This window comes from Malus domestica, chromosome 11 (genome assembly GCF_042453785.1).
Source record: "Malus domestica chromosome 11, GDT2T_hap1".
Lineage (NCBI taxonomy): Eukaryota > Viridiplantae > Streptophyta > Magnoliopsida > Rosales > Rosaceae > Malus > Malus domestica.
In genome coordinates, this window is record NC_091671.1 from 25327503 (window position 1) to 25343349 (window position 15847).

The 15847-nt window shown below is 40.4% G+C and overlaps 1 pseudogene; it reads left to right on the top strand.

Annotated features, from left to right (window-relative positions):
• The window catches only part of LOC103422956 (magnesium-chelatase subunit ChlD, chloroplastic-like), a 38652-nt pseudogene extending 22928 nt beyond the window's left edge, over positions 1–15724 (top strand).
• Positions 15725–15847: the final 123 nt, after the last annotated feature.

Consider the following 15847-nt stretch of genomic DNA (forward strand, 5'->3'; position numbering starts at 1 on the left):
ATGATAAACAGTGTAAGGCACACCCTTTTTGGTGCACAAACATGTTTTAACATCACAACTGCATGCAACATGCTAATTGTTTACATAACAAATTTCTTTTTCCTATTGCTATTGGGAAATGTTTATTAATATGTTAAATTGCAAATTGTACATTTTTTCTTAAAAACCAAACCGAAACCGTTTGAAACCGCACCAAACCGAACCAAACGGTTTGGTTTCATTTCTGTTTTGGGTTCAAAACCACACCAAACTGAACCGCAAAAAATTTCGGTTTCGATTTTGATTTCACTCAAAACCGCACCGAACCAAACCGTGCCCACTCCTAATTTTACTCTCCCCCAAAGTACTTCTACCCCCACTCCAGTATAGTCTTCAAAATTCCTTTTGTTGCATTCCAGCCATATATTCCAAAAAATTGCCGATACCAGGCAACCCCACAAAACTTTGGATTTTTTCCCTTTTCCAAGTGCCTTAAAATTTGTGCCTAGTAGCTCGAAACACCCTTTAGGAATGACCCAACTTACTTTAACCTCCTGAAACAGTTTCCACCACAGTTGGATCGAGTAGGAGCAATGAAGAAAGATGTGATTTACACTCTCCTCCTTAGCTTTGCACAAACTACACCAATGTGGGGATAAACACATAAGACGGTTTCTCCTTTGAATTATGTCGCAAGTGTTGAGATTCCCATTGGCCACAAGCCATACAAGTATTTTAACCTTCGAAGGAGCTTTTGATTTCCAAATCTGAGAGTAGGGTGGATAATAGTGCACAAACCCATTGTTGCTCAGTAATGAACAATAGGATTTGCATGTGAACAAACCTAAAGCTTCCAGATTCCACCTTCTGTTATCCATTTTTGATAGAGACAAGCGAACCTCTTCCACTTTCTGTAATAATGTGGCCGCCTCTTCTATCTCCAACTCATTCAGATTTCTCCTAAAGTCAAAGTTCCAACTCAAGGAATTTGACGAAACTTCTGCGAAGCTCGAGATGTTATGACTGTGCTTCCTTGATAGTAGGAATAATCTGGGGAATTGCTCCTTCAGTGGTCCCCCTGCTAACCACCCATCCTCCCAAAACCTCACCCTCTCTCCGTTGCCCACCTCAAACTTGCAACATCTAAGAAACTGATGAGAACCACTTGAAATGTCTTTCCATAGGCTACGACTTGAAACCCTTCTTGGAGGAAGTGCATTCCATCCATTAACTTGTAGCCCATACTTGCTTCTTATCACCTTGTGCCATAGAGACTGAGACTCCATTGGGAATCTCCACAACCACTTAGCCAATAATGCTTCTTTCTGATTCCTCAAATTCCCCACCCCTAGACCTCCTTCCTCCTTGTTTTTAGTAACTAACTCCCATTTGACCAAATGGGTTTTCTTACCTTCCTCCACGCCTTCCCAGAGAAACCCCTTCATTAATTTTTCTAGACGTCCTCTTACCCCGCAAGGAATTTTGAACAAGGACATATAGTAAATCGGCAAGCTTCCCAAGACTGATTGAATTAGAGTTAATTTACCTCCTCTAGATAGGAAAGCCTTATTCCAACTTTGAAGTCTTCTTTCCATTGTTTCTACCACTAGATCCCAAAACTTTATTGCTCTTGGCCTGCCCCCAAGGGGAAGTCCCAGATACTTTATAGGCCAACAGCCTACCTCACAACCCTAAGAAACTGCTATCCTATTTAATTTCTCACTCTATAAATTTATTCCTGCCAAAAAGCACTTAGCTTTGTTGATTTTCAATCCTGAGACCGAATAGAATAAGTTGAGCACTTGTAATAGGTTGTTCCAAACTTCCTCGTCTTCCGTCAAGAAGAATATGGTGTCGTCGGCAAATTGAAGATGAGAGATCTCCACCTTTTCTTGCCCGATACACAAACCTTTGATGAGATCATTTTCTTGAGCCTTCTCTATTAACCTACTCAAAACATCGACTACTAAGGTGAAGAGAAAGGGTGACAGTGGGTCGCCTTGTCTCAGTCCTCTTGAAGCTTGAAATTTTCCCCTTGGCCTCCCATTGATCAAAACAGAGAAATTTGCAGAGCATAAACATCCTTGCATCCATTTCCTCCATCTATTGCCAAAACCTTTTCTTTGAAGTACTTCTTCCAGAAATCTCCATTCAACATGATCATACGCCTTTTCAAAGTCGATCTTGAGCACCAATCCCTTCTCTTTTTTCTGCCTCACCTCTTCTACCACTTCATTTGCAATGAGGACAGCATCCAAAATTTGTCGATCCTTAACAAACGACCCCTGATGCGGAGAGACAGTGGTAACCAAAACCTCCTTCAATCTTAAAACCAGTGTTTTCGCTATAATTTTATACAATCCAGTTACTAAACTTATGGGCCTATAGTCCGTCACCTTCAAAGAATCTGACTTCTTCGGGATTAGGCAAATGAAAGTTTCGTTCGTCACTGCATTTATTATCCCTTTCTCAAAGAACTCCTCCATGATCTTCATTATATCCTCCTTCAAAATAGCCCAGCAATGTTGGAACATTTGCATAGAAAAGCCATCCGGTCCTGGCGATTTATCCTTTCCACAATCGAAAATTGCTCTTTGAACTTCTGCTTCCTCAAAAGGCCAATCGAGCCAACTTGCCTCAAGTGCGCTTATTGGGGCCCAATTTATACCTTCTAAACCCCAACATGCCTCGTCATTACTGCTAAATAAGGATTTGAAAAATTTGACAATATGCTCTTCAATCTCTTTTGCATCCTCTATTAATCCCCCTCCAATCGACTCCAACCTTTCAATATAGTTTCTCTTCCTTCTCCCGTTTGCAACTCGATGGAAGAATTTTGTATTACCATCCCCTTCCTTTGCCCATTCCACTTTGCTTCTCTACCTCCATTTCACTTCTTCTTTAAAAGCCAAGTCTCCCATAAGGGTTTGGAGTTCTTCCCTTTTACTTCTAGCTTCAAAATCCAAGCCTTACATCCCCTCTCTCCTATCCAACTCCTCTATGTTTGCTTCCGCTTCTTTCAAGACTTTTTCGATTTCGCCGAAGCTCTCCTTACTCTAGCTTTGCACCTTTTTTTCATGGCTTTTAACTTGATCATAAATTTATAACCCTCCCACCCCTCCACTTGCTCTGATTGCCACCATTCCTTGAACTTGTTCCTGAATTCTGGATCTTGGAGCCACATGTTTTCAAATCTGAAAGGACATGGCCCCCATTTCACTTCGTTGGTGTCTAGCTGGTTTGGACAATGATCGGAAATGATCCTAGCCAAGGCCATTTGTCTAGCCTCAGGAAAGATATCTTCGCAACCTTTAGAACATAAAAATATGTCTAATCTCCGACACACAGGTTCTTCTCTGAGGTTTGACCAGGTAAATTGTGCATTGAGCAGATCCAAGTCCTTGAGTTCTGTCTCTCGAATGAAATCATTAAAATTCCTCATGCTTTTAGTCAGCCTCCCCCCATTTGATTTCTCATTTATAAATCTAACCACGTTAAAATCTCCTCCTACACCATCTTGATCCACACACACCGTAAAGTCCCGCCAATTCTTCCCAAAATTCCTTTCGCTCTCTATTTTTACATGGACCATAGACTCCGGATAGCCACCACTCCATCCCATTGGGAGCCTTAATTTTTATTGATGCAGAGAAAACACCGACCAAAGATTCGGTTACTGAAATGTGTTTTGTATTCCAGATTACAGCTATGCCCCCTGAGCTTCCTTGAGCAGGGGCAAAAATCCACTCTTTATATCTAATTCCCCACACGCTAGCCACAAGACTTCTGTCAATCAAAGTTTTCTTAGTTTCTTGTAGTATGATGATGTCGGGCTGTATCCGTTGGAATTGCTTTTTCAATGTTAGCCTCTTCCGACTACTTCCCAATCCTCTAACGTTCCAACTAATTATCTTCATTAAAACTAATAGCGCCCCTGTGAAGTTTGCTTTCTCCCTTAAAACCACCTTCTCTCTTGCCTCTTCTGACTTTCCCATTCTTCGTTTCTTGGAATAGAGACTTTTTCAATGGGAACAAGGAAACCTTCATTTTAGACAAAAATTTGGAATTTAGATGTTGTGCCTCACGATTGGCTGATACGCCTACCAATTTTTTCCTTCTACTGTACTTTAATATTTTCTTGTGTTTTCCTATTTCCTCAGTAATGGACTTCTCTTCTTGATTAGATGCCTCATCCAACGTTGTCAATGCTTCCAAGTTTGAATCAGTGAATAGGTTGTGGAGGTCCTCACAAGACAATTCAAAATCATCAGATATTTCTTTTTCCTCTTGAGAGTAAGCATCCACCTCCCCATCAGCAACAGAAGATTGAGCGGAGAAATCTTCGTCGTCATTGTCTAACAATTGAGCCAAATCCATGCCTAGAGCCTCCATCCTTCTCCACCATTGATCTGCTGAAATCTTCTCACTCGACCCGCCCGGTGATCGGACAAGGTCATCATCGGCCTCGCAGTCCAAGTTTTCCTCTAATTCACTAACTGAATCAGTGAATGTGAGGTTAGAAGACAAGGCTTCCGTCGGATTAGTCCATTCCAGATGATTCTGATAAGAGCCAAAATCATGTGGTAGAAGTAGCTTTAGCCGCATTCCGCCCCTGTCAGGTTGTCCAAATCTCCTAAAGAAACTCGAACTTATGCTCAAGGAAGGTCTGATTGGAACGCCTGCTACATAAAACTCTGTGGCCCAGAGTTGCTGGAGATCGCCCAAAGCCATATACTGTGGCGCGGTGTGCCTTAGAGTCGGCAGCCTGAGATTCTCCAACGGATTCGAAAACATTCGAGACTTGTACAGAAATTCTGTTTCGGATTGAAGATGAGATCTCAACCCTTGAGTAGTTAAGGTGAGTGGGCCACGACCTGACCCATCCCAGTGTAGGTCAAAGCCCACCGATTTACCATTTATAATTGTAAATAAATGTTTAGCAGCCATAGGCCCGCTCACCGTAATGTTATCTCCAATATTTGGGCTTTGTGGATCAAGGCTCGCCACTCCATCAAGTTTAATTGGAATAAAGTTGTTTTTATTGGGCCCACTCTTGTCAAAAGCATATACAATATTTCTAGTACAAATCTCCACTGTTGTTCCATTAAAATACTCCCTGCTTGATGAAGTCTGTGCCCCCTCTGTACTAGAGCAACCGCCATCTTCTTTCCCGTCTAATTCCAACCTTTTGCTTTTACCCGAAGAAAGCATGTTACTGGAGCTTCCTTTCCATTTCGAAATCATTAAAAAATCCTTTACCGCAGTTGCGTCTGCATTTCCAGCTTCTACTGAGTGACTCGCCGTCGCTGTCAAGTCCTGTACTTGAGATGGCGTCCCAAGCTCTCTTCTAAAGAAAGTAAGGTCAGAGCAAGTCCACCGGAGTGGACTTTGCCCAGGACCCAGCACAAAAACAAGGCCAGCACCCTGTCAACCAAGTCCACCCCCTCAACTTGACTGGTACCCAGCCCGAGCTGGGCTCTGAACCAGCCCAAAAGAGACTGAGCAAGAAGCCGGGTAGTTGGCCTGGCGCGTGCGCTTCACGGAGGCGTGGCGCGAGTGCCCGACAGGGTTTCAGAGCGCGGGCCTGCGTGACAGGCGCACTCAGTCCCCCCCCCCCCCCGAGTTGGCGACGTGGCTACCTTTCTGTCGTTGGATTTCCAACGGTAAAAAAAAATTTAAATTTTACTTTTAAAATAGACCGTCGAATCAAAGATCAACGGTCTACGTTTTAATTTCTTATGTAATTTCTTTTTTTAGGTTTGAACTTTATTTAATTTCTTGTGTAATTTTTATGTTATTTCTTATTTATTTTTAAAACTTTAATTATTTTTATTTAATTTATTATGCAATTTTAATGTAATTATTTATTTATTTATTTATTTTTAAAATTTTATTTCTTTTGTACTTTATTTAAACACATGAAATAAGATTACATAAACTCACCAAATAAATTTAAAAACAAAACACACTACATAGAATTACATAAACTCACCAAATAAATAGAATTACATAAACTCACCAAATAAACTTAAAAACAAAACACACTACATAGAATTACATAAACTCACCAAATAAATAGAATTACATAAACTCACCAAATAAACTTAAAAACAAAACACACTACATAGAATTACATAAACTTTAAAAAAAATACAATTTATTCTTCAACCACAAGCCTCATTCTAATTATCTTCGCCTTCATGCAATCTCCACTGGTGCTCAATCAAGTCATTCTGGCGGGTTACGTGCCAGTATGGCTCTTGCACATTAGTGTACCGCTGAATGATCAATTCATTGTAACGTCCATTGCGTTCCAACGGCTCGTGTTGCACTGGCGACGGCATCATAATCATACTCATCTTCAACAATCATGTTGTGGAGAATAATACACGTCATCATGATGGATCGAAGAGCCTCGACATCAAACATTCTAGTTGCAGCCCTAATAATCGCCCAACGAGCTTGCAGGATACCAAAATAACGTTCGACATCCTTCCTACACCCTTCTTGACATTTTGCAAAGTGTTTTTCCTTTTCAGTCTGTGGATGTGGCACTGTTTTGACAAATGTTGACCACCTTGGGTAAATGCCATCTGCAAGGTAGTATGATCCCTCGTATTGGGTACCATTAACCCAATATGTGCATCTTGGCGAGTTTCCTTGCAGCAGTTCGTCGAACACTAGGGATTGGGCAAGGACATTTAGGTCATTTTGAGCTCCTGGAACACCAAAAAAAGCATGCCAAATCCATGTATCAAATGAAGCCACCGCTTCCAAAATGATGCTTTTGGCTCCTTTTCTGTCGTCATATGCTCATTGCCACGCACTTGGACAGTTTTTCCAAGTCCAATGCATGCAGTCGATGCTTCCAATCATGCCAGGGAAGCCTCGCATCTCACTTTTCCTCAGAAGCCTTCGCATGTCCCTTGGCGTGGGTGTCCGGAGGTACTCATTGGTGTAGATGGCTTCAATTGAAGGAAATTTTGTGAAAAACATGTTCATTTGAGCAACATCTATAGCATGCAATTAACAATTAAAAGGCGGAATCATGCTTGTATGCACTCAAAAGCAAAACATTACCCATGAAATTCAAAGCCTAGTAGATTGGTGAACCTTGACTCAACTTAAAACAACATTTGTAAGTTGAGAAATTATACCTTTGTAGATTCCTCTTTGCATAAGCAAAGGCTAATCACCCAAAGAGAGGGCCTTCATTCCTTGCATCTTAGATCTATGGATTTGGATGGATGAAATGGTTCTCCAAGTTCCCAAAATTGAGAACCTCTAAGTCTCTTCACCAAGGTTAGATTGGAGAAGAAATGAGTGACCTTGGAGTAGTAGGATTGCTAGCTAAACCCTCCAAGGAGGCCGGCCACTTTAGAGAGAAAGAAGAGCTTATGTTCTCATCATTTCCCCAAAAGAAAACCCTAAATGAATTTTGGCTATAAAGTCATATTTATACCTTTATTCATTGGAGTGGCAAACTTGTAATTAAGTCCAAAACCCACTCCTTTAACAAAATGGCCGGCCATAGGGTTTCATTGGGTTTTTAAGGCCTTTGTGAATTATTTGTCATTAAGTTGTCATACAACTTAAGTCAATGGGCTTGACATTCGAAGCCCATTGGGCCTTGAGGCCCAAAACTAACCCGTGATCTTTTAACGAACTTTATTCGTTTGATTAATTAACATATTAATTAATCCTTGCCATAAATAATTAAACCATTTAATTATTCTTACTCATCTCAGTTGTTTCTTCAATCTCTACCTTACACGGTGTACGATCCATTAGGTTCCTTTTAGCGAGGCAGTGGGCGATTAAAACTCTTTCAAATCGATTGTGAATTGAAACTTACTTTCAATTCTCCCTTTAGTGTTTATACACGTTTAGGGCTTCCACAAACCATGAGTGATACCTAGCAGCATATCATGGTTACCCAAGCTAATCAGAAGAGGTGGAGAACCTATTCAGTTTAGGATTACAATGCAATACGGTCTTTCTCTAGTACAATACTTTTGACCACATTGTTTGGTTTGATAGTTTATTCATGTCTAATATCCAATGTGATTCGTGTGCTTATATGATTACCTTGAATGTGATTTGGAACGACTTCCTAAATCTCATTCATACTCTGGCCAGAGATTCTTAATCATATCATAGAGTATTCTCCCCCAAACGGTTTGAAGGTTAGAGATCCCTTGTTGCGCATTCACTTGCCTCCATGACTAAGTGGCTTAACCCCGACGATGTCGTGGACACCCGCGGATGGGGTGACTTTGACATAATCAAAGATCAAGTACCTAACCACAAGACAACTATGATGCCTCAGGTCAAATGACTACTTTGCATTATCCCAACCATGAGTTCTCATGTGACATGAGTATGAGAACTCTTCGTTGATCGTGTTCAGTGAACTCATTCGCTATTGAGCACCTACATGCTTGTCTTGGTGTCAATCACACCAATGACTCGAGACTAGTCACTCTCCCTAAGAGAAGACATAGCATGTACTGATCTTAACGGATTGTCAATGCCCAATTGGCAATCCTATGATCAGGAACGTTTAGGATATGTATACGAAAGAATGGTCTCATGAATCTAACTTCTTTAGATCGCATTCTCCCAATCACATATTCCTTGGACTTATCGTTTAAGCGTATAACATTTATTTGAGACGGCTTAAACAATAATCTTTGCCCTTGATATTAAACTAGATTAGTTTAACATGTGAAATGTCCGTAAAGTATCATCATATGATTGGTTTTAGGGCACATTTCCAACATCAATTGCAGAGCAAAACCGCATCAGGGACTCCAGCACAGTTGTTTTTCCCATCCTCGCGATCTCATCCACTTGATCTGCAGATGCTCCATATGCAAGCATTCGCAAGGATGCCGTAATTTTTTGCTCAGGAATAAGACCTAGAACATGAAAAGCATCCTCTTTTTGCACAAAGTATGAATCATAGTTGCAAATATCACTCATGATTTTGTTGAACAAATTTCGTTGCATTCTAAAACGCCGTCTAAAAATATGATCAGGGAATATGCTATTGGGAATAAAATAATCTTCCAATAGATTTTTACCTCGTTTTTCCCTTTTTCTATCGAGGTTTGCAACATGTCTTGGTTTGGCTATCTGACCCACGGCTTCCATGACACGGCGGGAGTGTGAGGCCTTCTGCCTTCTATGGTGATCATCCTCATCCTCCTCCATGAAGAAAGCCTCATCTCCACCTCCACCTTCCTTGAGATTGGCCAATTCTGCCTGTTGTGCCAACAACCTTTGTTGTTGCTCCTGCAACTGTTTATACACCCTTCTTGAAGAAGACATTGTAATAAGAACTCAAGATTTGAAAACAATGAACAATGATTCTGAGCTAAAAAGAAGGATTGAGCTTGGTGTGAGGATGGATGTAGGGATGTAGGGTTTATATGGACAAAAAAAGAAAGGATGAGGTTCTGGACAATGCCACGTGGCACTACGTGATTGGTTGAAAATCTTATCGAAATCTTGGCTAAATTATTGTAAACCGGAAGTGACACGTGGCTTGTCGAGATTGGTCGAAAATATTATCGGAAATCTATCCACAAAATAGTACGTTCGGATAATGACACGTGGCATGACGTGATTGCTTGAAAATCTTATCAAAATCTTGGCTAAATTATTGTAAAACGGAAGTGACACGTGGCATGTCGGGATTGGTTGAAAATTTTAGCGGAAATCTATTCACAAAATAGTACGTTCAGATAATGACACGTGGCGTAACGAGATTGGTTAAAAATCCTATCCGAAATTAAAACTATTTTATTTTTTTATTCTTTTAGAAAAAAGTTTAAAATATTTTAAATGGGCTGGGTGCCAGCGCATTTTGTAGGGATGGAGATCGTTTGTGCCAGCGCATTTTTTTAGAGGTGGAGATGTCTTGGCCTATTATTGTTCATTGGAGTCTATTATTGTTCACTTGAGTAGATAAATGCGTTGGGTGCTGGCGCAAAGTCCTTAGGGTGGACTTGCTCTCAGAGAGTGGGTTTGTAGGCTCCTCGTAACTCGCGCCCACTGTCACAGAACTGTCGTGATCAAGTTTTCTGTCATATCCGATAGTGACTGGACAGTCGAAGACGCCGATTCGGAAGCTGGCACAAGTCCCCGTCGCGTGGGCTGCCTTTCCGAGCTCAGCCGTCGCCGGATGATGTATTCCAGAAATCCTTTGTAATTGCTGATCCTTTTTCAGAGACCCAACTAAAGATTCCGGTCTACCCCGATCTTCAGCCGAAGGCATGGGTCTCTTCGCTGGCGATAATTGCCGGATCCTGACCCTGAAGACTAGGTCTCCGTCAGCCACTTCTACTACTTCAGGGATGAAACCAGTGATGTTGGTTTTTAGTTTTATCTTTGCTTCAAGCAGATAACCGAAACAAGCGGTTGTTTGGTCAATATCCGCCAGACCTCCGCAAGCCTCGCCTATATCGTGGAAGTATTTTTTGGTCCAAAGATGTGGTGGTAAACCTTCCAATGCAACCCAACCTCCATAACTGACCGCCAGTATTTGATTTGAATTCAAACTCTTCCACCACCCCGCCAGTTTCACCTCGGGATACTCCTTCATAACTATTGCTCCAAGTAGTGCAATTATTTTTGCTTCCTCCTTGTTCTGGCAAACAAACAGTGCTTTGTTGCATTGAAATGGCGAGAGTCTGATGTCCGTTCCCAGAAGATTTCCAAGTGAGGCCTCCACCTCCCTCCAGGATTGATGCACCACCTTTCTCTCACAGACTACAACACTTCCACCACCTTTCTCTCACAGACTACAACACTTCCCCAACTGTAAGATTCTTTAGAGCAAGTCCTCTGATTCCAAGTGAAATCTTTCCAAAATTCCTCTCTAGCACTTCGTGTGGATTCCTCAGTTGTTGATCGGATCATATTTATATATATTTTTACTTCAAATTCACTCGTCTTTTCTTAGTTAGTTCCTTATATTTTTGAGCTATTTACGTTATTTTTGTGTTTATAGGATTTGTTATGCAAAGAAAATAAAAATGGCACAAATGAGTTTTAAATAATAAATTCGTCAAAAATTGCTTTAGTCGTTCTCATTCTGTCATGGGTTATTGGTAGAATTATGTCACAGATTATAGGGCATGGAAGTTAGGCTAAATTTATTAGGTATGCATTAGAAATTATATGATATATCTAAAATTGAAGTGTTTTGCAGTTGGTGAGTAAAGAAAAAAAAAGAATAAACAAAGTTGTTGGAGGGCTGCACATTAAGGCACAGAAGGAATAAAAAACTGCACTTGCAGCGTGAGTGTGGTGGGTGAGGCATTAGCCTCGGGGGTGAGTGCGGAAAAGAAAGAAAAATAATAGGGGAAGGAGGGCAGCTACGTGGGCAGCGAATAAAGGGAGAGAGGTGAGAAATCAGCGCCATAAAAGAAGACAGAGGGGATAGAGAAAGGAAGAGACGGAAAGAGTTGCCTTTGGGCAGCGTAAGCTGGAGATAGAGCGAAAAACAGAAAGCTGCTTTGCTGCTCGGGAAGAGGAGGAAACCGAGAGATAGGGAAGAGAGCAGCACTTGCTGCTGTGCAGCGTGGAGGAAAAAGGGGACAGAAACTGCACCTTTGCAGCGCAGTTAGAAGAATAAAACAGAAACTGCACCTTTGCAGCCTTGGCAGCGTGTGAAACAGAGGAAGAAGGCTGCTTGGGGCAGCTGAGAAAAGAAGGAAAAAAAAATAAAAGAAAGGGGCTTCTTGTGCAGCTTTGAAACCGAGAAAAGGTTGCCCTTGCAACCTCGGCACAGAAAAAGAAGCGAGAGCACGGACAGAAACAGAAGCAGCAAGCTTCTCCTCTTTCGGTTAAAACTTTCCAACTTATATTGTACTTTTGGTTAAATGTTTTAATAATGTGTAACTAATTTTATTTTGGCTAGAGGTTAATTCAAAGCCATGATTATATTTGTAATATGAATTGATTACATCCAGTTGTGATTCATAAGTTGTGAATTCAATTTACTTATCCGTTCGTATAAAAACTGATTTGTGTATGTTGGTTGAGAGTGCACGCTTAATTTTCATGCATGAATTTGACGCTAGAATATAAGGGAGTTTCACCTAATCGTTATGAACTTATATTCATAAGTAGTGAAGGTTGCTAGTCACAATCACGTTAAGTAAATTCTTGGCATAAGTTTCATGCAAATCATAGTAACGAGTGTCTCGTCAATGCTTATGTTTTTCATAGAACTTAATGATTCTTGCTTGTATCTCTATTATGCAACTCATGTAGGGAACTTGTAGGGAATGTTTTGGGTTGTCGTATGCAATCATCCAACCCAATAACTTGTGGAAAAACTGAGGGTTAATTAGTGCAATTCACGGTTAATTTGGGGCGTTGAGTATTCATAGCTTATCGAAAAGCAACTGGAAATCATTTTGTATGCAAGTATAACATGTGTGGAGAAGAACCCTCTAGCTAGTCCGTCACCTATCATTTCACCTTAATTTCATGTTTTTGTCAATTCTGTAATTTATTTAAGTTTAATTTACTTCTCGTCAAAACCAAACCAAACCCCCCATTATTAAATTATATTATTTAGTTAGTTTTCATTGTTGTTAGTCTTTTAATTCAATTTCCGTCCATTTCAGTTCCTAGTGTCTAAATTGATTGTTTCCATTATTTTGAGTCATTCTAAGTGTGTTTCGAGTTATTAGAGTTTTTAGCCTAGTTTTGTGTCCTTGAGTCTTATTTAATATTTTTAAATTAATTTAGAATAGATTAGCAATCCCTCCTAATCCCCGGCCTAGAACGATACCCTACTTACATCTATACTACAATTGTCAAAAAGAGGGTTTAATTTGTGTGCGTATTTAAATCGCATCAGTTGTCGTCGGCTTGCCTCCAATGACTGCATCCCTGTATGAACCCTGAGTGCCGGCGCCCAAAAGATTTCTCCTAGGCTCAGTTCCAACCCGATTCACCTTCCTCATTGTAACCCCCGTCTTCTTTCCCCCTCGCAGAATCTTAGACATCAGCTCCTCCAGATTTCTCCATCCGATGCCTTGAAAACCTTTCGGAACGAAGATATTTCTGACAAAACCATCCTTTTCAGTTTTGGAAAGAACAAGGACCTCCCCGTTTCTGTTCTGAAATCCTTCAACCCAAAACTGATAGTTGTGACCTTTGTATTTTCTGAAGAAGTTCAGTCCGCCTGTGGCAATAGCCGCCTTTAACTGATCCACGCTGCACAACCCAAGTCAAAAGATATCTGATATCCTCTGGTTCTCGTTCTCTCTGTTACCCGAATCCTCTCGCCAAATGACTTCTCTTCAATCTCTAAAATGAAAACCTTGTGCTCAACTTTAAAATCCCTTGACAAGTGTCTGTAGCTCATCTTGCTGATCCACTATGAGGCCAGATCTTTGCATCCTCTTCAGAGGGTTTGAGGATTAAATCAATGAAAAATAGTCCATATAATTTGATAATCAGCTTTCCTTAGAATCTGTGAAACTTTGACCAATATAGTGACCCTTTTCTATTGATATCTTAAATTATTCATGTGCTCATGCAAATACTTAAAGTAGTTGAACGGTTTTCAATTTGCTTCATGGTAGGTTATATTTGTTGTTGATGCAAGTGGAAGCATGGCCTTGAATAGAATGCAGAATGCAAAAGGTGCGGCACGCAAGTTACTAGCAGAAAGTTATACAAGCAGGGATCAGGTGACAAAAAATTTCATACTAGATTTAAAGGATGTGACTACCACTCGTTTAGTCTCAAGAAGATTTCTTCTGTCATTTTCTTGGCAAGAAAATGAGAAAAAACAAAGTAGAAGAGAAGCAGTATGCACCAAGTAAATGGTGAAACGTAATTGTGTTGAATTAAATGTTTTATTCATTGACCCGGAAAAAAATAAATTCAACTTAATAGGTGTGAATGCCATGCTCTAGAAAATGATGATATGCTTTGAAGGACATCAGTAATCAAATAACGGCAAGTTCGAAGCCATTCTTTGAACAAATTCTTACTTTTCAAATTTTGAAGAAGCTTTCCCTATTTTAAGTGTCAAAGGAGAGTGTTTTTTCAGTATGGAATCATCAGATCCAAAGTGCAGAACGTTCATAGGGCTGGTTATGAACTAGGTATATATTCGATTGGCTTGCATTATGGAAGAGCTTAACAATGGTGGTAAAGAAACATAACTCAACAAGAAAGCAGAATTGAGAAGGGAAAAGTTATGATTGTTAAAAGAGTTGTTCGTATAAGAGCTTGTATTTATTTAGCATGGCATATGCACGTCATGGAAAGTAATACATTGAACAGTTATTTTTCACATGAAACTGAGCTGTTCCCTTAGCCTGCATGAACATATTCATCAAAATAAATGATAGACATGATACTCCGTATGATATAGTGCCCAACCGTATTCTGGGGATTGCACTTCAGAAAGGACATACTGATTTCCATTTTTACTTTAGACATGTCATGGATCCTTCCCCAAATTTCTATAAGAATTTAATTAAGGGGATTAATGTGTGCTTCTGATCAGCAAACCATGGAAGAAGGTTCTGGTGATTATTCTTGTAACAGTTTGACTGGTAATGCCGTTTAGGTTTCTATCATTCCTTTCCAGGGAGATTCAGCAGAAGTTCTTCTGCCTCCTTCTAGATCAATTTCAATGGCACGAAACCGTCTTGAGAGACTTCCATGCGGCGGAGGTTCTCCCCTTGCTCATGGTCTGACCAGGGTATGTTAGCTTCCCTCTTGAGTACTGGCATCTCCACCCCCACGTAACTGACTGTATTCTGAAATTTATACTGCTTAGGCTGTTAGGGTTGGAATAAATGCAGAGATGAGTGGTGATGTTGGACGTATAATGATTGTTGCAATAACGGATGGTAGAGCCAATATCTCTCTAAAGAGATCCACTGACCCTGAAGCTGCTGCTGCTACTGACGTTCCAAAACCTTCGTCACAGGAGTTGAAGGTAAATCTTGAGTGCTGTTGTTGGCATATTAGTTGTAGCCTGGACCTCACAGCACATGGCATTATAATGGGCACCTGATCTGAGATTGCATAAGACTTGGTTCCGAAAAATACGTTAGTATCTAAAGTTTTTATACAAGACCCACATGTTTTTCAGACACTCAAGAAATAAGGAGTATGTAGTTGCACATGTTACCCCTCAGCTTTTTTCTTTTGCTTTTGCATTAACTTGTGGTATTTCTTACTGGTGCTTCTCAATGAAGGATGAGATTCTCGAGGTTGCTGGTAAAATCTACAAAGCAGGGATGTGTCTCCTCGTCATTGACACCGAAAATAAGTTTGTTTCAACTGGTTTTGCTTAGGAGATTGCCAGAGTTGCTCAAGGTTCGTTGTCCAACTTGTATCATATATCGCCTATTCTTCTTCATCTGTGAAGACTATCATAATCTCATTGTAATATTTTCTAACATTTGCCCTGCAGGAAAATATTACTACTTGCCGAATGCCTCAGATGCTGTAATCTCAGCTGCAACGAAGGACGCTTTATCGGCACTGAAAAGCACATGAAGCATTAGAAATTGTTGTTTATATTGTTCTATTCGGCTAATTTGACTGAGAACAGCTTAGTTTCCTGTAAAAGTAAATTTCTTGAGTATGGTGTCATTCGTTCTTTGATATGCAGCAAAGGATGAAAAAATCACTAGAAAAACGAATTAAATTCACTTCAATTAGAGCAACTTTTATAGCATGTAGCTGCTGTCAATGTAGCATCCCATGCCAACCGTACAACGAATGCAGAGAAAAACTTACACGTGTCGTATGATTGGCAGGGAATGCCACAATGGCGGTGTACTCATGTCATGAAAGTCTTACATCAGACACAGTA